This window comes from Equus przewalskii, chromosome 2 (assembly GCF_037783145.1).
Source record: "Equus przewalskii isolate Varuska chromosome 2, EquPr2, whole genome shotgun sequence".
Lineage (NCBI taxonomy): Eukaryota > Metazoa > Chordata > Mammalia > Perissodactyla > Equidae > Equus > Equus przewalskii.
This window is the reverse complement of record NC_091832.1, coordinates 21,939,474-21,952,276: the sequence shown is the minus strand read 5'-3', so window position 1 is coordinate 21,952,276 and position 12,803 is coordinate 21,939,474. Positions and strand designations below refer to the sequence as shown.

At 39.7% G+C, this 12,803-nt stretch overlaps 1 pseudogene; it reads left to right on the top strand.

Annotated features, from left to right (window-relative positions):
• Positions 1 to 2,019: 2,019 nt before the first annotated feature.
• On the top strand, positions 2,020 to 4,659 carry LOC103566099 (large ribosomal subunit protein uL1 pseudogene; annotated as a pseudogene).
• The last annotated feature ends 8,144 nt before the right edge of the window (positions 4,660 to 12,803 follow it).

Sequence of the window (12,803 nt, the reverse complement as noted above, 5' to 3'; positions counted from 1 at the left end):
CAAATTCCTTAAAACTTAAAAAATAAAATTAAATTAATACAATACATTCCATATATATCAAAACCAGACATTTAAGCCAAAGTGATGTTATAGTCTTCCCTCCTTTCAATAAACTGTGTGCTCTAAACAAGAAATGCCATGTTTCTATTCTCTGTGCTGAGTAAACATGGCAGATATCGTGATCAGTCATAGTAGTAAACCCAGATTTATCTTCAGAATCCTCACAACACAATGGCATGCATAGCCACTACCACAACCTGGGGTTAGTCTGCCAAATAAACATTTGCCATTCCTGTTTAATGGCTAATAAATAACCCTATTCACAAACGCTTCACAAGATAAAACCTACAAATCCAATATCATTTTCCAAGTGAGTTTCACCAAAAAAAAGAGAATATATTAGCTCAATAATTCACTAAATGTTTACATATGCAAAGTACCTAAAATGTGCCTAACCCATAGTAGGCAATATGTGTTTCTGTCCTGATTATCGAGCACCTGCTATGATGAGACACTATCCGAGGCAGTGAGGAAACAGCAATAAACCAGACAAAATGTCCCCTGACTTTATGAAACCTCCCTTCTGGTGAAGGGAGACTGACAATAAACAGAATGAAGAAGTAAATTATATAGTTTATTAGGTGATATATGCTTCGGAGAGAAACAAAGCAGGGGAGAAAAACTCAGTAGTGCCAGGTAGCCATCACTCCACTTGTTTATCCAAGAAAACTGAAAGCATATGTCTCACAAAGACTTTTACCTGAATATTTACAGCAACTTTATTTGTAATAGCCCTACATTGGAAAGAAGTCAAATGCCGATCAATATTTGAATGGATTAAAAAATTGTGGTATATCGAGAGAAATAGCCCAATGACAAAAAAGAATAAACTGTTAATACACATAACAATGTGAATGAATCTCAAAAAAATTTATGCTGAGTTTTCAGACAAAAAGAGTGCATGCTGTATGCTTCCATTTATATAAAATTATGGAAAATGCCAACTAATCTATAGTGATGACAAAGCAGGTCAGTGGTTGCCTGAAGATTGGTAGGGGGAAAGGAGGGTTATGGAGTGGCAGGACTCAGGGATTACTAAAGGGCACAAGGAAATTTTGGGGTATGACAGCCATGTTTATTATCTTGATCATGGTGATGATTTTCTGGTGTATACATATGTTAAATCTTATCAAATTTATACTTTAAATGTGTGCAGCTTTTTGTAATCAATTATGCCTCAATAAAGCTGTTTTTTAAAAACAAAATTCATCATGTTTTCCAGTGTAAAATGAAGGTTTGTGTGAATATTTGTAACTTTTCCCAACTTGTTCTGTCCCCTAGTAAAACAAATCTGTTGGATCCAGCTCCCAGCTCAGGCAGAGGACTGGCACCAGATTTGCCTTTCTGCTGTAAACAACTAGAAAACCACGCAAAGTATATTAAACAACTGTTGTTCATACATTGTGTATTAGATTGCTGTGGCTGCCATAACAAAATAAATACCACAGACTGGATGGCCAAAACATCAGAAGCTTATTTTCTCATAGTTCTGGAGACCAGAAGTTCAAGATCAAGGTGTCAGCAGGTTTGATTCCTTCTGAGGCCTCTCTCCTTGGTCTGCAGATGGTGACTTTTTGCTATGTTCTCACATGGGCTTGGTCTCTCTTCCCCTTCTTATAAGGATACCAGTCATATTGGTTTAGAGCCCCAAACTCAGGACCTCATTTTAACCTTAATTACCTCTTTAAACACTCTATCTCCAGATACAGTCACATTCCGATATGTACTGGGAGTTAAGACTTGAATATAAGAATTTGGGGGGATACAGTTCAGTCCACACACATTGGAAAATAGGCTATGCAGGACTGTGATCTGTGAAAGAAGAGTAACAAGTGAGGTGAGCCCCATGATTGCTATAGCCGCCTGCCTGGAGGCATTATCCAATCCACAGCATGGGAAGGAGGACCCAAGCAGAGCATGATGGTCTTGCTGCATTGAGGAGACAGAGATAGGAGTTTGATGGGGCCGAAGCAGCTGGAATTTGTGGAGCAGAGTACTAGAAAGGAGGGAGGTAAGCAGAGAAAGAAATCTGCATAAGGTCCTTTTGAATCCTCAGCAGAACACTAAGCTGTGCATGTATAGAATGAGACTCCACAAGGTCAGACAAAGAACAATTGCTGAAAAAAAGAGCAACGATTAGAGAGCTCTAAGATGAACAGTTCCTAGAGCTTATCCAGGGCTGGGAGACATTTATGTTCTGATTATCCAGAATAGAGGAACCTTGTTAAACACCTGGGGCATCCAGTAGAGACACTAGAATTAGCTCTAGAGAAAAGGCCATTCTGGACTTGCTCTAGAAAATCTAACTGCCAGCCAAAACTAAACTAAATACTCTTAAAAGGAAGAAGCTCAACAACATGAAATAACAATGTCCAGCATCCAGTCAAAAATTACTAGACATGACAAGAGGTTGGAAAATATGACCTATACCAGGAGAGATCAGTTAATCAAAAAAAAAACAAACAGAATGACAGAGATGATGGAACTAGCAGAGAATAATGTTAAAAACAGCATTATACCTTTGCACATGTATTTAAAAAGGAAAACATAACATGATGAATATTAAAATAGAACTAATGGAACTTCTAGAAATTTTCTAGAGTTCTCGAAAAATATATCTTCCATAAGATACTATATTTTCTTTTAGAAAAATATAATATCTGAAATGAAAAATTCACTTATTGGGGATATAGAAAATTAGACATTACAGAAGTAAAGATCAATGAATTTGAAGACATAGCAAATCATACTGTTATGTCTTCAAGTTCACTGAAGCCCAAAGAAAAACAAAACTAATGGAAAATGAACAGAGTCTCAGTGATCTGTGGGATAATGTCAAGCAATCTAACTTATATGTAATAGGAGTGTAAGAAAAGGAAGAGGGCAGGAAAAATATTTCAAGAAGTAGTGACCAAACAGGCACATGAAAAGATTTTCAACATCATGAGCTATCAGGGAAATGCACATCAAAACTACAATGAGATATCACCTCACTCCAGTCAGAATGGCTGTAATTAACAAGACAGGAAACAACAAGTGTTGGAGAGGATATGGAGAGAAGGGAACCCTCATACACTGCTGGTGGGAGTGCAAACTGGTGCAGCCACTATGGAAAGCAGTAAGGAGTATCCTCAGAAAATTAAGAATAGATCTACCATGTGATCCAGCTATTCCACTGCTGGGTATTTATCCAAAGAACTTGAAAACACAAAAGCATAAAGATACATGCACCCCTATGTTCATTGAAGCATTATTCACAATAGCCAAGACTTGGAAGCAACCTAGGTGCCCATCAAGGGACGAATGGATAAAGAAGATGTGCTATTTATACACTATGGAATGCTACTCAGCCATAGGAAATGATGAAATCCGGCCATTTGTGACAACATGGATGGACCTTGAGAGCATTAGGCTAAGTGAAATAAGTCAGAGGGAGAAAGTCAAATACAGTATGATCTCCCTCATAAGTAGAAGATAAAAACAATGACAAACACATAGCAGCAGAGATTGGATTGGTGGTTACCAGAGGGAAAGGGGGGCCAGGGGAGGGCAACAGGGGTGATGAGGCTCACATGTGTGGTGACAGATTATAATTAGTTTTTGGGTGGTGAACATGATATAATCTACACAGAATTTGAAATATATTATGATGTACATCTGAAAGCTATATGTTATAATCCAATGTTGCTGGAATAAAAGAAAAAAGAAGTAGTGGCAAACTTTTAAAAATCTGTTGGAACTATAAACCAAAAGATTCAACAATTTCAGCAAATCCAAAGCAGAATAACTCAAAGCAAACCATCCCAAGACACATCGTAATGAAGATGCTGAAAACCAGAGATAAAGAGAAATGCTTAAAAACAGCTAGAAAGACATATTATAACAGGAGAACAAAGAAAAAGATGACAACTAATTTCTCATCAAAAATAACACAAGCAACTCTTTTCTGCTTATTGCAGCAAGAGGCACCAACAGCAGCAAATCTCCCTGGAAGTCCTGCACCAGAACCTGCCCAGCGCCAGAAGTTTTGGAAGCAGTGGAGCTGCAGATCATCTTGAAGAACTATGACCCTCAGAAGGACAAATGCTTTTCCAGCACCGTCAGGCTTAAGTCCACTCCCTGCCCCAAATTCCCCATGTGTGCCCTGGGGGACCAGCAGCACTGTGATGAGGCCAAGGCTGTGGATATCCCCCACATGGGCATTGAGGCACTGAAGAAACTTGACAAGAATGAGAAGCTGGTCAAGAAGTTGGCCAAAAAGGATGACCCCTTTTAGGCTTCAGAGTCTCTGGTCAAGCAGATCCCATGAATCCTGGGCCCAGGCCTGAATAAAGCTGACAAGTTCCCTTCCTCGCTGACTGACAATGAGAATATGGTGGCCGAAGTTGATGAAGTGAAGTCCATGATTAAGTCCCAGATGAAGAAGAAGTTGCTGTGTCTAGCAGTGGATGTTGGCTACTTAAGATGACAGATAATGAGCTTGTGTGAAACATCCACTTAGCTGTCAGTTTCCTGGTGTCATGGCTCAAGAATAACTGCCAGAAGGTCCAGGCTTTATACGTCAAGAGCACCATGAGCAAGCCCCAATGTCTGTACTAAGGCACAGTTTAGTAAACCCAAGTGCCACCAGTCAAAGAACAAAAACAAAAAAATAATAATGTAAGCAAGAACACACTGACAAGACATCTTTAAAGTACTGAAAGAAAACCCATCAACCTAGAAAAAATATATATATAATATATCCAGTTAATATATCCTTAAGAATAAAGGCAAAATAAAGATATTTTCAGACAAACAGAACTTGAGAGAATTCATCACCAGCAGACTTGCATCACAAGAAATGTTAAAAAAGGTTCTTCCTGGGGCCAGCACCATGGCCGAGTCATTAAGTTTGCGTGCTCTGCTGCAGCGGCCCAGGGTTTTGCCAGTTCGAATCCTGGGTGCGGACATGGGACTGCTCATCAAGCCATGCTGAGGCAGCATCCCACATGCCACAACCAGAAGGACCCACAACTAAAAATACACAACTATGTACCAGGGGGCTTTTGGAGGAAAAGGAAAAATGAAATCTTTTTTTAGAAAAAGAAAGAAACAACAAGGAAAAGCTCTTATGATAAATATCAAAATCCTTAACATGGCCTACAAGGCTTTCCATGATCTGACCTCAGCCTACTGCTCTGCCCTCTGCTTACACTATTCCTATGGTCTTGCTGTTTTAAAAAACTATGGTGTGGGGGATGATGTCAGCATCATAGTGGAGTGAGCTCTTCCTTTAGACTCTCCCCTGCTAAGATACAATGAAAAGGACATTAATATACCAACAGAGGATATTCAGACAACAATAAAGATGTCTGAGAGACCCACACAGCCATAAGTCTGAAGGTGGAGGTGCTGGACCCCCAGAGGAAGTGAAAGGAGGTAAGCGGATCTCCTCTCCCTCCTCCAATGGCAGTCACCTAGGGTGTGGGACTGTGCATGGCTCTGAGAGGAAAGAGGGGAGGGATAGCCCTCTGTGGGATCACCTTCACTCCCCAAGTTCCCTCACAGCCCATGGGAAAGCCCCACATAGAGGTGGCTAAGCTATTTCTGGGGTGTCTTCATCAAGCCAGCACTCTAGGAGAGCAAATAGTGAGGGCAGAGTGAGAGTGCCCCTGGGATCATGCAGGTAAAAGAAAGCACCCCTCTCCTGGCCAGGCACTCCAGCCAGTGAGCCAGAGCATCCACGCGTATGATAGAAAAGCAGCAGCTGTGAGCTGAGGTTGCAGTGGGCTCCGAATACACAGCTCCTGACCCCCACCCAGTGGCAGCAGGTGGAAGCTGCAACCAAATACTATCACTATGTGGAGGCACAAATCCACGCTGTCAGACAGTATGAAAAAATATATTAATACTCCAGACCAGAAGGAAAATGACAAGCACCCAGAAATCAATCCTGAAGGCACAGAAATTTATAATCTAAATGACAGAGAATTCAAAATAGCTCTCAAAAAAACCCCACAGGGGCCGGCCCAGTGGCACAGCGGTTAAGTGTGCATGTTCTGCTTCTTAGCGGCCCGGGGTTCACTGGTTCAGATCCCGGGTGTGGACATGGCACCACTTGGCACTCCATGCTGTGGTGGGCGTCCCACATATAAAGTAGAGGATGATGGGCACGGATGTTAGCTCAGGGCCAGGCTTCCTCAGCAAAAAGAGAGGAGGACTGGCAGTAGTTAGCTCAGGGCTAATCTTCCTCAAAAAAAAAAAAACAAAAACAAAAACGACGAGTTATAAGAAAATACAGATAGTTCAATGAAATCAGGAACTTCTTCACAAAGAGATTGAAACTATAAAGAAAAACCAATCAGAAATGTTGGACATGAAAAACACAATAGATAAGATAAAGAAAAATCTAGACACCCTGAAAAATAGAGCTGATATTATGGAGGAGAGAATCAGCAGCCTAGAGGACAGAAATATAGAAATGCTGCAGCCAGAAGAGGAAAGAGAACTAAGACTAAAAAGAAATGAAGAAATTCTCTGAGAAATATCCGACTCAATTAAGAAATGCAAAATAAGGATTATAGGTATTGGAGAGGGAGAAGGGAAGGAGTATGGAGTAGGAAGCTTGTTCAAAGAAATAATAGCTGAGAACCTCCCAAACCTGGGGAAGGGGCAGGAAATACTAGTGAAAGAAGCTAACAGATCTCCTAATTATATCAATGTAAAAAGACTTTCTCCAAGACATATAGTAGTAAAACTGGCAAAAGTCAATGACAAAGAAAAACTGTCAAGGGCAGCAAGGCAGAAAATAACTTACAAAGGAACCCCTATCAGGCTTTCAGCAGATTTCTCAGCAGTAACGTTATAGGCTAGGAGAGTCTGGTAAGACATATTCAAAAAAAATTCTGAAAGACAAAAACTTTCAGCCAAGAATACTCTATCCAGAAAAAAATATCCTTCAGATGGAGAAATAAAAACTTTCCCAGATAAACAACAGCTAAGGGAGTTCATCGCCACAAGACACTCCCTACAAGAAATGCTAAGAAAGGCCATGAAACATGAAAAAGAAAGGAATTACGAAGTCTTGAGCAAGGAGATACATAGGTAGACAAAATCAGAACATTGCAGCTCTCTATCAGAACAGGTTAGCAAACACTTAATTATAACATTAGACAAAGGGAAGGAAAACATCAAAAATAAATATAATCTCATCATTTTAACCACAAACTCACAATACAAGATGGAATAAGTTGTGACAATAATAACTTAGAAGGGGAAGAGGAAGGGATGGAATGGGCTTAGTCTAAGGAAATAAGAACCTATCAGAAAATGGACTATCTCATCTATGAGATTTTGTATACAAACCTCATAGTAACCACTAAACAAATAATCAGAACAGAGACACAAATGATAAAGAGAAAACTAAGAAAACCATCATAGAGAACTACCAAACTGAATTGGTAATCTGAAATACACAGGATAAGAAAGAAGGAAAATGCAGAAAAATCAGAAAATGAGCAATAAAATGGCAGCAGTAAGCCCTCATATATCAATAATCACTCTAAATGTAAATGGATGGAATTCTCCAATCAAAAAGACTTGGAGTGGATGGATGGATGAAAATCAAGACCCAACAATATGCTGCCTCCAGGAAACACATCTCAGCTCTAAAGACAAACATAGGCTCAGAGTCAAGGGATGGAAGATGATACTCCAAGATAATGACAAAGAAAAGAAAGCAGGTGTTGCCATACTTATATCACACAAAGTAGACTTCAAGACAAAACAGGTTATGAGAGACAAAGGGGAGCAGTATATAATGATAAAAGGGACACTCCACCAAGAAGACATAACACTTATAAATATATATGCACCCAACAAAGGAGCTAAAGTGCATAAAACAGCTATTAACAAACCTAAAAGGAGATATTAACAACAACACAATAATAGTAGGGGACCTTAACACCACACTTACATCAATGGATAGATCATCCAGACAGAAAGTCAACAAAGAAATAGTGGATTTAAACAAAAAACTAGGCCAGATGGACTTAATAGATATAAATGGAACACTCCATCCAAAAAATAACAGAATACATATTCTTCTCAAGTGTACATGGAACATTCTCAAGGATAGACCATATGTTGGGAAACAAGGCAAGCCTCAATAAATTTAAGAGTGAAATTATATCAAGTACCTTTTCTAAACATAATGCTATGAAACTAGAAATCGACTACAAGAAAAAAGCTGGGAAAGTGGCAGACAAGTGGAGACTAAACAACTTGCTACAGAACAACCAAGGATCACTGAAGAAATTAAAGGAGAAATAAAAAAAAACTGGAGACAAATGAAAATGAAAATATACCATACCAACTCATATGAGATGCAACAAAAGTGGTCCTAAGAGGGAAATTCATTTCAATTCAGGCTGACCTTAACAAACAAGAGAAATCTTAACAATGGTAAAGTACACCTAACAGAATTAGAAAAAGAAGAACAAACAAAGCCAAAAGTCAGCAGAAGGAGGAAAATAATAAAAAATTAGAGTAGAATTAATGATATTGAAACCAAAAAAACTGGTAGAAAGGATCAATGACACAAACAGCTGGTTCATTGAGAAGATAAACAAAATTGACAAACCCATGGCCAGACTCACTAAGAAAAAAAGAGAAAAGGCTCAAATAAATAAAATTAGAAATGAAACAGGAGAAATGGCAATGGATACCACAGAAATACAAAGGATTATAAGAGAATACTATGAAAAACTATATGCCAACAAATTGCACAATCTAAAAGAAATGGATAAATTCTTAGACTCATACAACCTCCCAAAACTGAACAAGAAGAAAAGAAGAATTTGAATAGACCAATCACAAGTAAAGAGACTGAAACAGTAATAAAAAACCTCCCCAAAAATAAAAGTCCGGAACCAGATGGATTCTCTGGAGAATTCTAACAAACATTCAAAGAACATTTAATACCTATCCTTCTCAAACTATTCCAAAAAAATGAGGAAAACGGAACACTTCCTAACATATTCTACGAGGCCAACATCACCCTGATACCAAAGCCAGACAAGGACAACACAAGGAAAATTACAGGCCAATATCACTGATGAACATAGATGCAAAAATCCTCAAGAACATATTGGCAAACCAAATACAGCAATATATTAAAAGGGTCATACACCTGATCAAGTGGGATTTATACCAGGGACACAAGAATGGCTTAACATCCACAAATCAATCAATGTGATACACCACATTAACAACATGAGGAATAAAAACCACATGATCATCTCAACAGATGCAGAGAAAGCATTTGACAGGACTCAACAGCCATTTATGATAAAAAAAAAACTCTCAATAAAATGGGTATAGAAGGAAAGTGCCTCAACATAAAGGCCATATATGACAAACCCACAGCCAACATCATACTCAACAGGGAGAAACCAAAAGCCATCCCTCTGAGAACAGGAACAAGGGTGCCCACTCTCACCACTCTTATTCAACATAGTATTGGAAGTTCTGGCCAGAGCAATTAGGCAAGAAAAGGACATAAAAGGAGTCCAGGGGGCTGGCCACATGGCCGAGTGGTTAAGTTCCTGCACTCTGCTGCAGTGGCCCAGGGTTTCGCCGGTTTGGATCCTGGGCACGGACATGACACCACTTGTCAGGCCATGCTGAGGCAGCGTCCTACATGCCACAACTAGAAGGACCCACAACTAAGAATACACAACTATGTACCAGGGGGCTTTGGGGAGAAAAAGGAAAAAAATAAAATCTTTAAAAGAAAAAAAACAGGAGTCCAAATAGACAATGAAGAAGTAAAACTCTCACTGTTTGCGGATGACATGATTTTATATATAGAAAACCCTAAATAATCCATTGGAAAACTATTAGAAATAAGCAACAACTACAGCAAAATTGCAGGGTACAAAATCAACTTAGAAAAATCAGTTACATGTCTATCCTCTAATAATGAACTAACAGAAAGAGAACTCAAGAGTACAATCCCATTTACAATCGCAACAAAAAGAATAAAATATCTAGGAATAAATTTAACCAAGGAGATGAAAGACCTATTCATCAAAACTAGGGGCCGGCCCCGTGGCCGAGTGGTTAAGTTAACACGCTCCGCTTCGGTGGTCCAGGGTTTCACTGGTTTGGATCCTGAGTGCAGACATGGCACCACTCATCAGGCCATGCTGAGGTGGCATCCCACATAGCACAACTATACTAAGATATCACCTTACATCTGTTAGAATGGCTATCGTCACCAAGACAAAGAAATCAACGTTGGAGAGGATGTGGAGAAAAGGGAACCCTCATACACTGCTGGTGGGAATGCAAACTCGTGCAGTCACTATGGAAAACAGTATGCAGATTTCTCAAAAAAATTAAAAATAGAAATCCCATACGACCTAGGTATCCCACTACTGGGTATTTATCCAAAGAACTTGAAATCAACAACTCAAAGAGACTTATGCACCCCTATGTTCATTGCAGCATTATACGGTATAGCCAAGAAGTGGAGGCAACCCAAGTGCCCATTGACTGATGATTGGATAAAGATGTGATATGTATATACAATGGAATACTACTCAGCCATAAAAAAAAAGACAAAATCATCCCATTTGCAACATGGATGGTCCTTGAGGGAATTATGTTAAGCCAAATAAGCTAGACAGAGAAAGACAAATACTATATGATTTCACTCATACGTGGAAGATAAACTAATACAGGGCCAAAGAGAACAGCTCAGTGGGTTACAAGAAGGGAAGGGGTTTCGGAGGTGGGCACAAGGGGTGAAGGGGCATATTTATATGGTGACTGACAAATAATAATGTACAACTGAAATTTCATGTTATAAACCTATTATCTCAAAAGAAAAGTTTGAGATGTAATTCACGTACAATTCATCCAAAGTATACAATTTAATGTTTTTTAGTATATTCAGCTATGTGCATCTGTCACCAGTAATTTAGAATGTTTTCATTACCCCAAAAACAAACGCTGTGTCCTTTAGCAGTCACGCCCCTATTCTCCATTACTCTCCCCTTCCTCAACACCCTCCCCCCTAGTCCTAGGCAACCACTAATCTACTTTGTAGTTTTCCCTGTTCTGGCCATTGCATAGACATAGAATCATATGTGGTCTTTTGTGACTGGCTTCACTTAGCAAGTTTTCAAGCTTCATCTATGTTGTAGCATGTACCACTACTTCATTCCTTCTCATGGCTAATATTCCACTGTATGGATATGCCACAATTGATCATCAGTTGATAAGCATGTTTCTACATTTTGACTACTATGAGTAATGCTATAAACATTCATGTACAAATTTTTGTGTGTACTTTTCTTTCAGGCATTAGAATTGCTAGGTTGTATGGTAACTGAGGAACAGCTAGACTGTTTTCCAAGATGGCTGCACCATTTTACATTCCCACCCGTAGAGCATGAGTGTTTCAATTTCTCCACTTTTTTTTTCCTTAGATTGGCACTTGAGCTAACAACTGTTGCCAATGGTTTCTTCTCCTCCTCCTCCTCCCCAAGGCCCCCCAGTACATAGCTGTGTATTCCAGTTGTGCCTCTGGTTGTGTGCCATGTGAGACACCATCTCAGCATGGCCTGATGAGCAGTGCCATGTCAGCACCCAGGATCCAAACCAGCAAATCCCTGGGCCACCAAAGCAGAGCACGCGAACATAACTGCTTGGCCATGGGGCCGGCCCCTCTACGTTCCTTAATGGCTTCTTCCAAGGCTCCCAATCCCTTAAGTACTAACGATCTCTTGCCAATCTTCCCCTTCAGACTCCATGGTTTGAAGGCTTACCAAAATTAACTTCTCTATTCTTTGCTATCAAACCTAAAACTGCATATCAGATCTTTGGATTACATGCTGTAATTAGGTCAAAAATTCTCTACTTGTTGCCTGTGAATCCTAATGACTGCCTATATATTTGAAAATACCACGTACTCCCTCGTGCCAGAGACTATGCTAAACGCTTTACGTACATCATCTTTTATCCTAATGACCCAATGAAAAAGGTAGGATGTTCACTTTATCAACGAGCAAATTGCAATTTAGGTAACTTGCCAGAGAAGCCAGCTGGGCAAATTGCAGAACCCTCGCACTCCAGTGATTAAGACCCCATTATGCCCCTAACCACTATATTACATTGCAGTTTGTGCCTTGAGATCCATAAAGCTTCAGACGCTAATTTGGCAATCAGAAAGGAGTAACAGAGAAGTTGAACCACAACAGATTCAGAACAGATTCTTGATTTGGGATGGCTGGGCTCTCTGGCTCTTTGAAGACACGCCAACCATGGATAAGCAGAATGACTACAGAGCATGAGAAAACCAGCAGGATTACGGCCTCTTCCCTGGTACTGACTATACATGCACAGCTTTTCAAATCAAATTTCATGGGACCAGTGAGTATTGTGACTTTCAACTTTCCTTTGTGAGTATTTTAACTAATTGTGAGCAAACTGCTCTGAATTCCAAGTCTCTCCTGCTTAATCATAGCAAGCTAATAAAACAGCACTTTCTGAAATTCTACAGTATTAGTAATGAGGCCCAAACACCAAAGCCCACAGATAGACACAGCAACAGGATTTTTTTTTGGTGAGGAAGATTGCCTCTGAACTAACACCTGTGTCACAATCTTCCTCCATTTTGTATATGGGATGCCACATAGCATGGCTTTGATGAGCAGCGTGTAGATCTGTGCCCAGGATCTGAACCCACAATCCCTAGG